We start from the raw sequence: 16366 nt of genomic DNA, 5'->3' as shown, positions 1-16366 counted from the left end.
GCTCGATAGCTAATTCTGGTACATGTTTGGGCCCTACATACTTTTGCAGTTTCTGGCCAGATGTCCAGCCTTCCCACATGTACAACAGTAATACTGTCCCAATGACATTTGTCCTCCACACCTGATCTCCCCGTTTCTACTTCGAAGTCCACCCCTGTATGATGCACATTGGTAAGTTATTTGTTCCATTTGGAAAACTCCTTCAGTTTCTAGTGGTGGGCCTACAGCTGTCATCTGGTTCATTTCATGTTTCCTACATTTTTTCTTCTTTTTCTTAGATTTCTCTCTCCGGTCTCCCAGCTGCTCTTTAACCAGTTTCTGGTTTACAGTTGTAAATAAACACATCTCTTCATGATGTCTCTGATCTTGTCTCTCTATGTGGTTTACTAATGTAGCTATTAAAGGCATCAGGCTTGGTAATTCCTGCACCAGTTTCATCTGTGCAGTCCCACCCTGTATTTCCTCCACCCCGTTTGTAATGGTATTGCTCGGGCCGGGCTCTACACCCAAACTAAGCAGGTCGCCTGTCACTATGGCCGGTCCTTCACCCCTCACCTCATCTGTTGCTTCATCTCTGTCTTTCTCCTTCATTTCCGCCCTGTGTAGTGAACTAAGCCTCAGGTCAAAACCTGACCCTGAAGACCTTCATGGGACAGAAACTGTTATTTCATTGTGTGTTTAGTTCAAACCATTTTAAATGTTGAAGTGAACTACTCATTTTAAATCAACTGTGAAACAGTATTAATGATTTTTTTTAATCCTCATTCAAAGTAGAAATCATTTTAAATGTCTATGTTACAAAGTAATTATGCATTTTGATCTTCTCTCTGAAATGAGAAAGGAGTGATGTCGGTCAAAAGTCAGAAAGAAGTTATTAGAACGAACTGTCATGTTTTTAAACCTCTCAGACAGAAATAAGAAGCTACTGGCGCCTGAGTCCTCCCACTTCGCCAAAACATTTCTCTGTCTGCTCCTAAACATTTCTCTGTCTGTTCCTAAACATCTCACTGTTTTTCTGACTTGTAGTAACCCTCTTACGTCACTAAAACCACACCCCTGTTGGTTCTTTCAACCAATCAGGACTTCCCAAAAGGGACCGGAAACAGAACTCTTTAAATGTCGACACTTCCTAGTTCCAGTCAGTTCTACACTTGAACCAGAGTTCTGGGAGCACAGGAGAACAGACGTTCTGAGACATGAACCAGAGTTCTGGGAGCACAGGAGAACAGAAGTTCTGGGAGACATGAACCGAAGTTCCGAGAGAGAACAGAAGTTCTGAGTTCCTCTGAGTCTTCTCAGAGTCCCGTTAAGTTCTTCTGGTACTGATGAAGTTCGGCTGGAGTTCCTGTAGGAGCCACGATGCCTCGCTGTGGCTCTACCCGGTGAAAGCCTTATAACCTCTGAGGAAGTTTGTTCTGTGGAACGAGTTCTCACGACTTCTGCCGAGTCGCAGCCGCCCTGAGGAGACGCTGAAAGGTAGCGTACCAGGGACCTCTTACCGCAGCTGTTTCATCCTCTGCCAAGGTAAAAGAGTCGTCATGAGCTTCACTACCAGTGTACCGCAGGCGAACTGCGCTTGAAAGGAACGTGTTGTTCTGGTCTACAGACATACATCCTCATCCACATCTTTTCTCTCCATTTAAACTCCTTCATTTCCCATCTTTAAAACTCTTCTATCTTGCCAGTAAAAGATAAGCTAAGCCTGCAGTAATTAATCCAGATATCTTCAGATATGTCTGTGTTTTTAGCTGCAAGTGAGAAATCATGGCCGTATGATTTCTCATTGTAAAGCTCATTAATTAAGCTGTGTTATTGCGTTCAATCAGAATAATCAAGTGTACAATGTTTGATGTTAAATTTTGATTCTGTTAATAAATGACCACATTCATTTTGATGGGTCAAAGAAAATTAACGTCTCATGCCACTGATTAGACCATCTCCGACACAGGACTTCTAAGCACAAGATCACTTAGTCCAGAAAAATGAAAGAATCCGTTTAAATTAAGTATAATATCATGTACTTGAACTAGTCCAGATATTATAAAATGTAAGAGAGCACCCCTGAGCTAAATCCATCTCTCGGCTCTCTCTCACTACACCTGTCTCTCTCAGTGTCAAGAGTTTTTTTCACCTTCCCCCATCCGCAGCACGGGCATTTGGAGAACGACAGGTTCACCTGGGTTAACCTCTTCATGTTTACTGTTCGATGTTTGTAGTCTAAGCTCTGGGTGGGATTCAGCTACTCGTAACAAAGTATTCACCTTCTTATAGGGCCTGTCATGGTCCCCAAGATTTAGAGTGTGTGTTGTAAGTGTAGATTGTGTGCAGAGAGGTTGGTTTATCTCACCAGTCCCCATGTGGGTAGGATCACCTGTTTCACCAGTTTCATCCAAGCTTGGTGCTTTAATCACCTGAACAGCCTCCTTCAGTTTGTTCTGTTGGGTCTGAAAAAAATTACTGAAATAAAATGTGGTGAGTTTCAAGAAATCTTGAGCCCGCATTGTCTCTTTAAGGGCCTTGCCCCTTGTCAGCCACCCTGCACTGTCAGATCTTATACGTGCCCGTGACAGACGATTCCTTAACGTAGTCAGATAACAATCCTGCTGTACAATATCTGGTGCAGGGCCTCTCAAATCTCCAAAAACACCTTCAACAGTAAGCTTTTCTGCCCATTTATCAAATGTGTCAATTTGTTGTTTAGACTCCTGAAGGGAGTGAGAGCTACAAAGCTTGTTTTTCCCAGCCTCAATACAGGCTCCTAAAGAACCATCTGGCAGCTGGTCACCCATTTCTTATAACCTTGGTCCAAGATAACCGCGAGATGTTGATTTTCCTTATGTTTTGACTATAGAAGTCAGTGTTAGCTTAACCACAACGACAACGCACACATACACACACTATATTTTTATCAGCACTTCGAGGCTACAAACATATACAACACATTATACTTCTTTTTCTTTAAAAACAAAACTTCTAAAATGTCCCTCAACTGCCTATTCTAATAACTAATCTGACCCTATTACTACTAATGACTCCACAATATTCTACAGATCTCTCCTGGACTTCTGCACGTCTCCCCTGGACCTCCGCATGTCTCTCTTGGACTGCATACCTTGTATTATGTATATATTTTGTCAGGGTTTTCAAAGCAGATCAGGACAGAAGAACCCAGTTGCGCAGGCAGGACTCAGGAGGCAGATGTATAAAATAACATACTTTTAATAATAATAATAATAATAAATCAAAAGGCTGACATGGCAGCAAAACTTACAAAGCAGACTCAAGAACAGGATCAGACAGGCAGGACAGGACAGGCAATACCCAACGACGAACCGACAATGACAGAACTGACAGACAGACTTTATATACACACAACCAGGACATGACACAGGGGACGATAATCAGACAATCAATACAGACACAAGGGAGAACAGACAGGGGAAGGCCCACTAGATGGTGCCATCCCTACATATTTAAAAGATCCTCCCATTTCAATAAGCACTGCCATATTCAGCATGTCGTATATTGCTATGCTCTTTGACCAGTCTGCGTCCATACGCAGACCCAGAGGGGACTATCACCAAACAGGATCCCCGGGCCGACAACTTCTTTCAGAGAGTTAGCAAAGCTCCCCACAGGCACCCAAAACCCAGTAGAGCTTCTTCGAACTGTCAGAACGACCCACACCTCTTAACGTTTTCCCGACGTTCATGTATTAACGCGTTTCTAGTAAACAGCGACGGGCAGTGACACCCGGAACATCTTCGGACTGCGCATGCTTTTCGTAAAAAATTTACTGTCAGCATAAATGACGTTATAATTTTCATGCGGGGCTTTAAACCTCCAGTCACGCCGTTTGTTTAATTTAATCTAAAATCAAACAAAAGTTCACGTGCAGGCTTTTAAATCAACCGGACGATTCTTGTTTTCAGGGAAAAAATAGCGTTTGGCGTGTTCATAACGCTCCCGGACCACTTCTGGTTAGCAAGTTGCTAAAGTTTCTGGTCCATTCCCATGCGCGTCCCGGCGAGAAAATGTCCCGTATATAAACTTTACGTCCAATAAATAAAATAAAAATCCCGTATTATACTGTAATGTTCCACTGCCTTTTAGTTCAATAAACTGCGTACACCGGACCGAAAACAGAGCAGCCTGACCGTCCTTATGGGACATGCAGAAATTCGATGTAACAGGTTTCCTGCTTACCTTGAGATGATAATAGCCGGCTCGTTCAGTCTGCTCTGACTCCGTCCACCCGCCGCTGTGTCACCATTAAATAATAATAAAAATTGAGCTACCACTTCTAAAACGAAAGACCAGAACATAGCACCAACTGTTAAAGACGGGAGATGGCCGCGGGCCACCGGATCCGGAAACCCCCTCCAGCCCACGTCCTTACCCCGACTCGAACCTTCCTCAGAAGTGTCAACTATATTAATCAATAAATCAAGGAAACGTCAATTAAGTTTTATCAATTTATATTAGAAAAGGCAGTAAAAGATTACAATTCACAGCTCTGGACTCTATAGCCTGTGACGCCACAGACACAGAAGCAGAGCCCCGATGTCTCGTGTCATTATTAATTTATAGGGCCTTAGACTCCGCCTTTCGCAGAAGGGGGAGCTCAACCTGTCAGTGTATGAGGGGGTGTGGCTAAGTGTGATCTCAGAGATCTTATGTGTACTGACGTGTTAGGAAAAACATGAGACGGTGCTTCAAAGCCTTTCTACGTGATGTGGCAAGCAGATTAAACTATTTCTTGACAGATATTGAATCATCAGGGAGACTCTCTTAAGAGTTTGCTGGCCCAGTTTAACCCAGTCAGAACCAGGTCATAATTTCATTATAATCCCGTCTCTGAGCAGATCAAAAACATAGGACCAGTCTAAATAGGAAATATTGTAACAGAGGTTGCCAACTTTCTGCAGAATCAATCAGTACAGACCTCCAAACTTCATGTGGCCTTCAGATTAGCTCAAGAACAGTGCGCAGAGAGCTTCATGGAATGGGTTTCCATGGTCGAGCAGCTACATCCAAACCATACATCACCAAGTGCAATGCAAAGCGTCGGATGCAGTAGTGTAAAACACGCCACCACTAGACTCTAGAGCAGTGGAGCAGTGGAGCGCGTTCTCTGGAGCGACGAATCGCGCTTCTCCATCTGGCAATCTGATGGACGAGTCTGGGTTTGGCGGTTGCCAGGAGAATGGTACTTGTCTGACTGCATTGTGCCAAGTGTAAAGTTTGGTGGAGGGGGGATTGCAGAGGTTTGGGGTTGTTTTTCAGGAGCTGGGCTTGGCCACTTAGTTCCAGTGAAAGGAACTCTCGACTGCTTCAGCATACCAAAACATTTTGGACAATTCCATGCTCCCAACTTTGTGGGAACAGTTTGGAGCTGGCCCCTTCCTCTTTCAACATGACTGTGCACCGGTGCACAAAGCAAGGTCCATAAAGACATAGATGGCAGAGTCTGGTGTGGAAGAACTTGACTGGCCTGCACAGAGTCCTGACCTCAACCCAATAGAACATATTTGGGATGAATTAAAGCAGAGACTGAGAGCCAGGCCTTCTCATCCAACATCAGTATGTGACTTCACAAATCCGCTTCTGGACGAATGGTCAAAAATCCCCATAAACACACTCCTAAACCTTGTGGACAGCCTTCCCAGAAGAGTTGAAGCTGTTCTAGTTGCAAAGGGTGGACCAACGTCATATTGAACCCTGTGGATTAGGAATAGGATGTCACTTAAGTTCATATGTGAGTCAAGGTAGGTGAGCAAATACTTTTGGCAATGTAGTGTATGTGTCTGTGTGTGTGTGTGTGTGTGTGCGCGCGCTTGTCTATTTTGGAGTTATAGTCCACCCCGCCCACCCTGAACAAAAATCCACCAGCCGCCACTGCTGAGGACCATGGCCTCAGATTTGGATGTGCTGGTTCTCATCCCAGCCACTTCACACTTGGCTGCAAACTGCTCCACTGAGAGCTGAAGATCACGGTACAATGATGCCAACAGGACCACATCATCTGCAAAGAGCAGAGATGAAATCCTGAGGCCACCAAACCGGACTCCCTCCACCCTCTGGATGCACCAAGAAATTCTGTCTCTAAAAGTTATGAACAGAATCTGTGACAACGGGCAGCCCTGGCAGAGTCCAACTCCCACCCTTATGGGGTCCGACCTACAATGTGAACTAGGGGTTGAACGACTACATAATTTTTAAACTCGACATTATCATAATAAAACTCGAGTAGAACTCAAGTAGTTGATGAAGTCATAGGATCTCAAGATGAAAAAATAAATGAAAAATAAAGCCGCAAAAAAAACGTAATTTATTATTTACAAAAAAAAAAGACCAACAAAACATTGGGAGAGTATATTATACTCCTACAATTTATCATACTGCAAATAAATCACAGGAAAACCAAAACTATTAGTTATTATTATTAAGCTGCAAAAGTGAAAGAAATAACGTGCAGCACATCAAAAACAAAACTAAAAACAGTGGGGTGGACGACCACCTCGCACCACCGCCAGCTGTGGTGCGCATTAGGTTTAGTTTTAGAGATTAATATGTTTATAGGTGGCAGCACAGTGGCGCAACTGGTAGAGCTGCTGCCTCTCAGCGAGCAGGTCCTTGGTTCAAACCCCAGACCAAGGGCCTTTCTGGGTGGAGTTTGCATGTTCTCTCCGTGCATGCGTGGGTTTTCTCCGGGTACTCTGGTTTCCTCCCACAGACCAAAAACATGCATGTTAGGCTGATTGGTAACTCTAAATTGTCCCTAGGTGTGAGTGAGAAAGTGAATGGTCGTTTGTCTTGTTTGTCTCTATGTGTCCCTGTGATGGACTTGCGACCCGTCCAGGGTGTACCCCGCTCCTCGCACAGTGACTGCTGGACATGGGCACCAGCGACCCCTGTGACCCAAAATGGAAGAAGCGGGTAAAGATAATGGATGGATGGATAGATGTTTATAGGTTTTTTTTATAGGTTTAGAGATTAATATTTTTTGCTTTTAGTTTGTGAAACAAGGTCAGACGGAAGCTGGTTCTGGTTGGGTCGACTGAACCCGGTGTTACACCATATTCTGTGACCTGCAACAGTGCATGCAACACAGCCCCCTACGGGCACAATATACGGTGGTCACACAATATGGTATAACAGCGGTTCGCAACGAGCTCCAAACAGTCAGGAAGTTGCCCAAAAAAGTTAAATCTGGTCCTCTGGACATAAAAAAAAAGAAAAACAAAGCAAAACAACAAAAAAAATGTAGAAACGTTTCGTCTCTCATCCGAGAGACTTCCTCAGTCTGAGGTGCTGTATTCAGCTCAGTCTCTTAAATAGCACCTTCTCAGAGTGGATCAACCAGTTTTGCTGCTGACAACCAAAACCAGCTGATCACATGCTCAAGAAGGACCATCGACTTAACAATGGATCATTAGCACACTGATGGCTGTTTACTATTCACAGAGGGCTGAGTGATACTAGCAATCACAGCATTGTAAGAGGGGGACAATTGAACACGTAGGCCTCCACCCCTGTTTAACGATGGACGGTTTCTTTTCACAAAGATGGCCTCCTTTACTCCTCTCTCAAACCATCGTTCCACTCTATCCAGGATGTGCACATCTTCATCCCTGAAAGAGTGACCGCTGGCCTGGAGATGAGTGTAGACTGCAGAGTCCTGGCCTGATGATGTTGATCTTCTGTGCTGGGCCATCCTTTTGGCCAGTGGCTGTTTTGTTTCCCCGATGTAAGACTGATCACAGCCCTCCTGACACTGAACAGCATACACAACATTACTCTGGTTTCTTTTTTTTTTCTGAGACGTTTCGTCCTTCATCCAAAGGACTTAGATCTGAGAAGCCACCAACAAACTGATTCCAACAAACAGCATACTCCATAGTGGGAAAAAAAACAGTTTGCTCGTGCTAAGATGGCCTCTGGGGTAAAACCTCTCCCCCATCAACTCCTCTGAGACAGTCATGCCAAAGTGGTTGAAAACACCAAAGTTCATGTTCAATAATCCAGGTAATAATACAACAATGTTCAGTCAGGTCATCTGTCCGGTTTCTTTTGTTGCTGAGACGTTTTGTTCTTCAACCGAAGTGTTTTCAACCACTTTGACATGACTGTCTCAGAGGAGTTGACGAGGGAGAGGGTAAATTGACTGTACTTATATAGCGCCTTTCTATCTTATCGAGATACTCAAAGCACTTTACACTACAATCTGTGCCCTCGTGTACCCATTCATACAGCACTCTACTATATCTCTACAAAGCTAATTGAACAAATCATTCTAAAGAAACTAATCAGACTCAGATTTAAAGATAGCGCTTGTGTACAGCATGACTTCTGTTCCGTCTCATCTGTCTCACATTCTTGTGATTTGTTTAATATTATATTTTGCTTTATCTAGCCTATCAAATAACTGTGTTTTGGCTGTTAATCAATATCAATATGATCGGCACATGTTATTTTCCATAAAATATTATATGGAGGATGCCTGCGTTACCTGGGCCATGTATGCAGAGTTTTTCCCTCTAGGTTTTGAATGCGCCACGTCATCACCCGAGTACCTGCTGCTGGCAAAGTGCCGAGGCTGGAGAAGGAAGCGGGGATCTAGAGCTGGTGTCCAGACCAGGATGAGGAAACAGCGAGGGAAAATGTCATGGCTGAGCGGGTCCAGCTCTGCTGGAAATGAGCGCTGCCTCTGGCCAGTACCAATCTGCAAACCGGCCCTGTCCTGTGCGCCTTCCCCGTTGTGTGCATCACCGGCCCTGTAGCACGCTGATCGGATCTTACCAACTCGTCAAGCCCGGCTCCCCACACTGCGTGACCGGTTCCTTCGAACCGTCTCCTGCCAGGAGAGGTATGTGGACGGACCTAGTTTGCTGCCTCGATGTCCGGTAGCCCAGAGCGCATCTGCAGCTGTGCGTGTAAAACCAACACGGATCGCCCTGTTGAATGCTCGCTCTATAGCGAATAAAGCTTTTATCCTTGGGGATTTGTTCAATGAAGAAAGTCTGGACTTCATGTTTTTGACAGAAACTTGGCAATGGGAACAGGAATTTATTAATCTGAATGAACTGTGTCCTCCAAACTGTTCCCTGTTTGGGACCCCGCGGGTTGCTAGGCGAGGAGGAGGACTTGCGCTCATTTATCAGGACTGCTTTTCCTGCTGGCTCATGAAGCCAGATCCTTTCAGCTCTTTTGAACTACAGATGACTAAGGTTGGGAATTTTGACTAATTTTATTGTGTTTTAATTTACCAACCTCCTGGTCCTGCCCGTGCGTTTTTAGAGGATTTTTCTGAATTTTTATCTTCTGTTATCAAGCTTGAGAAAATTTTAATTCTTGGTGATTTTAATATTCGTATTGATGACTCATCCTACAATTCAGCATCAGAGTTACTGTCACTCACAGAGGCGTTTCATTTTAAATGGCATGTTTCTGGGCCTACACATAAGAAGGGCTATACTTTGGACCTTGTCTTCTCTTTTGGTCTCATCATTGACCAGCCGAGTGTGGTGGATGTTCCTGTCACCCACCACTGCTGTGTCTATTTTAATTTGTCTTTTAACCTCAACAGTTGTCCTCATAAAGTGATTTCTCAAAGGCGAATTATCAATCAAACTGCTGTTGAGAAATTCTCAGAATCTTTTGAGCCCATTTGTTTTGCTAGTTGCAGTGATGCTGATTCCTTTTTCGAGTCTTTTAATAGTCACTGCCTGTCTGTCTTAGATGAGGTTGCTCCTGTAAAGCACAAAATATCCTCTCGTAACACCTCTTGTCCTTGGAGAAATGAGAAAATTATGTTGTTCAGAAGATCATGTCATAAGGTAGAGCGTTTGTGGAAATCTACAAAACTTGACAGTCATGTCAAACTGATTGAAAACAACAAAGTCCATGTCAACAAGGAAGAGGGCCGGCAATGGAGGAGGGGGCATGACAAAGAGACCATCTTAGCACCAACATAACTGGTTTGTTCCACTTTGGAGTAAGCTGTTGGGGGAAGAATCAGTTTTGTGTTGTGTGTTTCCTTGACTGATGAAGTCTTCCAGATCGAAAGTGAAACGTTTCTGCACAAAAAAAGAAACTGTCCAGATGACCTGACTGAAAAATGTTGGCTTGCATACCTGGATTATTGAGCATGGACTTTGTTGTTTTCAACCAGTTTGACATGACTATCAACAAGGAAGGGGGCCAGCAATGGAGGAGGGGGCGTGACAAAGAGACCATCTTAGCACCAACATAACTGGTTTGTTCCACTTTGGAGTAAGCTGCTGGGGGAAGAATCAGTTTTGTGTTGTGTGTTTCTTTGACTGATGAAGTCTTCCAGATCGAAAGTGAAACGTTTCAGCACAAAAAAAGAAACTGTCCAGATGACCTGACTGAAAAATGTTGGATTGTATACCTGGATTATTGAGCATAGATAATGATACTTCCTCCAGTTAACTGTTAACAACGGTATACCACAAGCTTCCATCTTAGGACCCACCCTCTTGAGTCCTTGAGGATCAATGAAACTAACCTGTATAAATAAAGCTTGTATAAAAAAAAAAAAAAAAAAAAAAATGTTGGAGTTTTAATACAATTTTTTTGGGGGGAAACGGGGGCCTTTAATAGTCTTGTGTTAAGCTGAAATGCACCAATGCAATAATGTTTTGTGCTTTTCTGAAACATTATTTTAAAGTAGGAACAAAATTGTTAATAGAACCCAGGAGGTGATTGCTATAAGGTATGGGTCTTGTGCTGTTTATGTTTTTTTTTAAATATGAAGCTTTATTAGGCTCTGTTACACACTGAGAAAATTTCATCTGCTTGGATTTGGTCTAACTCTGCTCCCACATTTTAATGAAAGTTCAGCAGACTTAGAGAGTCCATCAAGCAGCCTACAAAGGTCCAGTGATCACAGAAATATAACTTATTCCTTTCAGAATTAATTGAGTTTATTTTTTATGCAAATGAGCCTGCTCCAAAGCAAACAAAGATTACTGTTATAAAGTTTAGCATTATATAGCAGAGATAGAGCCAGTACTAGTTACTATTTGTAGTACTAATATGAGTACAGTAATAGCCCTTTTAATATCTCACAAGTGTTAAAGCTACTTGATACATGAATTACCTTTCCATAAGTTCTTATAGAAAGCTGTAAACCTGTCCAATACTACTCCCTAGCGGTAGTTTACAGTATTACACACCAATGTTTTCCAATGCGGCATATTTATAAACTACTTCAAGCAAAAATATTATGCATTTTATTATTATTTTTTGTTTTTTTTTTTTTTCCAAGAAAAACACTTTGTGTCATTTAAATATATGTTTTGCTTGAAGCTGAAACGACTGATAAACAATGATGTGTGAATTGGGTTGATGGAAAAAAAACTTATACAGCATTGCTATCTAGTGGTCTAAAAATATCAGTGCAGCCTTACTCTGACGTCTTTAAACACAAAAAGGTATGCACTCTATAAATTAAAAAAGTTATAATCATTGAACGGCTCAGTCTTCCTCAGAGGAATGCCCACACCTCCCATTTTCATAGATCAGGTTTTCTAATGATGAGAAATTAAAGGTTTTGGAAAAACTTTGCAACATCATGAGCTACCACACCCAAAGTATGTGAAGTGACTGTCAGCTACTACCACATCAAACTTTACTGAAATACTGTAAAACTGATGGAGACTTATGAGCCTTTTATGTGTTGCTAATGTGGATTATTTGTGGTGGCCATCTTAAATTCAATTTACTCCAAAAGTTAATCAGTTGTACATGAACAATCAATGATTACTCCAGTAAAACCCATCCTGTGGTTAATGAGATATTTTGCTAACAGCTTAACTAATTTGACCCAACAGTTAATGCTAAAAGTTTTATACAAAAATCTCACATAATGAATTGAACTTGAAGTTGGGAATAATTCTCAGCTACCAACATGTTATTTTTTTTGCTTAACTTGTTTAAAATTACTTAATTATTTAAATTACTTTTTTTTTTTTTGCAAAAGTCACTGAGTAATGGCAATTTTTTGTGTTTGTTACAAATTTATTCAGGATGTTTAAATCTCATATGTACTTTGTAAAATACAAATACAATTAAACTTTTACAGTAAATACTGATACAAAAAAAATATTTGTAAATTGTTGTAATATGGAAACAGATTTAAAGTTCATTATTTACAAGCATAAAAAGACTGGAGTGAAGGAATATTATAGTGTAACCCTAACAAGAATAATAATTATAACACTCAATTTAAATGTAGAAAAGCTGATAATGTTTTTGTGTGTCTACAAGGTTAGCAAAATATCTTCTGAACTATTGGACTATTGAAAATGAAACTTCAAAAAGTGCGCAATGGCTGTTAATCTACAACTGATTTACTTCTGGAGACAGTGGATATTAACCAGCACAAAAATGACTTTAACTCAGTCAATCACATACAGTTTTATTTTTTCTTCTTTCAGCTGCTCCCTTCTTCAGGGGTCGCCGCAACGAATAAACTTGCACAAAGTACTGACAATTATTTTTACACTGGATGTCCTTCCTGATACAATTACAGACCACCAAGCTACCACAGTCCTCTGTGTGGAGCAGAAAGCTGCTATCTAGGGTGCCTGGGGGAGCAGATGGTGGGGATTAAGGACCTTGCTCAAGGGCCCAGAGTGGGGCAAATGAGGGAGGCGGCAGATGTGGGTGCTTCACTTACCCCACCCACGTTTCGATGTTGTCGGTATGGGGAATCAAACCGGCAACCTTCCAATCGCAGGTACACCTTTTCTAACCTCTGCACCACCACTCCCCAATAAATCGCATAAATATAGAACTAAAATGTGATGTGTTAGTAGTTTAGAGTCATTGATGATTTTAAACAAGATCACAAACAATTTCATTAACGTCCACAACTCCATTTCTAAACATGAGATGATCCTAGTCTAAAACTGACATGAAAGACAGCAGGAGAAATGCATTTCTTCAAGGAATGGATGGCCTTTAATTCCTTTACGTTGATTAAAAACATTATAAATTAGAAAATGTGTTATTCTTTTATTCAAAAGCAATTACAATACTGGACCTGCAGAATATTGTAGAGTTAATCTTAATAGGAGTAATAATAATTTATAGAGAAAAATATCAACAATTTACCAGTTGCAACTCCTGAGCAAAAATAGTAGTGTTTCCTGCATCACTAACCACAGAATCTTTATCTGTGAAAAACCGAAGAACACAGGTTGCTTAATATAGTTGAAACGGATCACTTGTACTAAACTAGAAGGTGAAATTGGAATACCACACTGTTAATTTTGATGTACTGTATTTTTTACTACAGGAGACGTTCATGTGTACCACCTGATGTCCTTTGTGATGAAATGTTTTATTTATTCAGAGTTTTTTTTCCCAAATGTATAGGCTTAAGTTATCACGTTTTATTTAACATTTCCAAGCATCGCAAAAAAAAAAAAAAATGTTGAAGAATTTTATTTAACTTGGAAAGATAGTCTGCTAACATTTAAAAAAAGCTCTCCGTAACGCTAGAACTTTATATTACTCATCTTTAATAGAGGAGAATAAAAATAACCCTAGGTTTCTGTTTAGTACTATTGCTAGACTAATTAAAAGTCCCATTTCTGTTGAACCATGTATCCCTACAACTATAAGTAGTGATGACTTCATGAGATTCTTTATAAATAAAATTATTTCAATTAGAGAGAAAATTCAAACCATCCTTCCTTCTACTATCTCTAGTCCCCTGTCAAATGAGACAACTTTAAAAATTTCACTAGAGCCTGATTTATGTTTGGACAGTTTTTGTCCTGTTGAGTTTCTGAATTGTCAAAAATAATAACCTCATCCAAACCATCCACATGCTTGCTAGATCCCATCCCAACCAGACTGTTTAAAGAGGTATTTCCCCTAATTAATGTCCACATTTTGGATCTACTTAATTTGTCTTTAATGGATGGTTATGTACCACAGCGCTTTAAGGTTGCTGTAATTAAACCTTTTCTTAAGAAGTCTGATCTTGATTCAGAAATTCTGGCCAACTATAGACCTATATCTAATTTAACTTTCATCTCAAAAATTCTAGAGAAAATAGTTGCAGGTCAGTTGCGTGAACATCTACAAAGAAATAATCTGTTTGAAGAGTTTCAGTCAGGGTTTAGAGCTTATCATAGCACAGAAACAGCACTAGTAAAAGTCACTAATGATATTCTCATGGCCTCAGACAATGGACTTGTGTCTATACTGGTCCTGTTAGACCTCAGTGCTGCATTTGATACAGTTGATCACAATATTTTACTACAGAGGCTTGAATATGATATTGGGATTACAGGAACAGCTCTAAAATGGTTTAAATCATCTATCTGATAGGTTCCAGTTCATAAATGCAAATAATAAATCTTCTTCATACACCAAAGTTAGTCAAGGAGTTCCTCAGGGCTCAGTGCTTGGGCCAATACTCTTTACTTTATATATGCTTCCATTAGGTAAAGTTATTAAACAGCATGGGATAAATTTTCATTGTTATGCTGATGACACACAATTATATTTGTCCATTAAACCCAATGAATCCAATCAGCTACTTAGACTACAAGCATGTCTTAAAGAAATAAAAACCTGGATGACCCTTAATTTTCTCCTGTTGAACACAGACAAGACTGAGGTTTTGGTTTTTGGACCTGAGCACCTTAGGAATGAATTTTTCAATCTTTCTCCCTCCTTAGATGGCATTAATCTGTCCTCCAGCTCTAATGTTAAATATCTTGGTGTTATTTTTGATCAGCACATGTCTTTTATCCCCCACATTAAAAAACGTTACTAGAACCACCTTCTTCCATCTGCGTAATATCACTAAAATTAGAAACATCTTATTTAAAAATGATGCAGAAAAACTGGTCCATGCATTTGTCACGTCTAGACTGGACTATTGCAATGGTTTATTATCTGGGTGTCCAAATACGTCTTTAAAACGTCTTCAGTTGATCCAAAATGCTGCTGCCAGAGTCTTAACTGGAGCTCAGGAAACCCAAGCTGACCCTAACTATAGGATTTAGGAAAAAAGGAAAGTCTTAAGCCTAGTTTTAAAACTGGATAATGTGTCAGCCTCACGGACAGAGATTGGAAGTTGGTTCCACAAGAGAGGAGCCTGATAACTAAAAGATCTGCCTCCCATTCTGTTTTTGTAAATTCTAGGAACCACAAGTAAACCTGCAGTCTGAGAGCGAAGTGCTCTGTTAGGAAAATATGGAACAATAAGATCTGTAATATAAGATGGAGCCAGGTTGTTGAGAGCTTTGTAGGTTAGAAGTAAGACTTTGAATTCTATTCTGGACTTGACGGGGAGCCAATGGAGAGAAACTAAAACTGGAGAAATATGATCTCTCCTACTAACTGTCCCTTAGTTATGCTGCTATAGGCTTAGACAGCTGGAGGACAAACTGACCACAATTTTCACTCTACTACTGTCTTTACTTACTCTGCTCAACCTGTTTTGTATTAGTAATTATTTTTTCTATCCTTAACGTGTGTTTTTTTTTTGTCTTTCAGATACACCTGGACTTATACCTGGACCTACCATTCTGTGTTCGTCAGTCTCTCCTTCCTGTCCTCTCAACCAGCCGGTCAAAGCAGATGGCCGTTTGTCCTGAGCCTGGTTCTGCTGGAGGTTTCTTCCCTTTAAAAGGAAGTTTTTCCTTTCCACTGTTGCCACTGTGCTTGCTCAGGATGGGAGACTGCAACAAAGCCAAGATTCAACTTGTCTGCTGGATTCCTTAGATAGAGAACTTTACTAATTGGATTTTATGTGAATGTTTCTATAAAGTGCCCTGAGACAACTTTGTTGTGATTTGGAGCTATATAAATAAACTGAATTGAAAAACTGAATTTAATATTTAATGTATTGTTGTTTTGTATGTGTATGTCTACAAAGTTGATGCTTTTCTTCTATATCCTGCAGGTCGAGGCTTGTGTCTTGTGAAAATCAGTCCAGTCTCAGTAATAATTCATAATAATAAATCTGAAAAACTCCCAACCCCAGCTGACAGGTGGCACAGCTTTCTGAATGGGATTTCAAATTTTATTTGAAGCAATAATTCTGAAAGAAACCTCCAGATTAACACAGTGAAATGGGAGAATAAAAGTTAAGTGAATTAGCTCTAAAATAATCTAAAAGTGAAAAACAATGATACAATATATCAACACTGAATCAAATAGGAGCTACAAGTCCAGATCAAACCCACAAGCACTCTGTTACAAGACCACTGCTTCAACCATTGACCCACCACTGCCACACAATAGTTTAAATAAGGTCCTACCATGTTGGTGGAGTTTCCTGTGTTTTTACTTTCTTCTCTTCTACTCTGTTTTC

This window comes from Nematolebias whitei, chromosome 15 (assembly GCF_014905685.2).
Source record: "Nematolebias whitei isolate Nwh7 chromosome 15, NemWhi1, whole genome shotgun sequence".
Classification (NCBI taxonomy): Eukaryota; Metazoa; Chordata; class Actinopteri; order Cyprinodontiformes; family Rivulidae; genus Nematolebias; species Nematolebias whitei.
Note: the sequence above shows the minus strand (reverse complement) of the source record.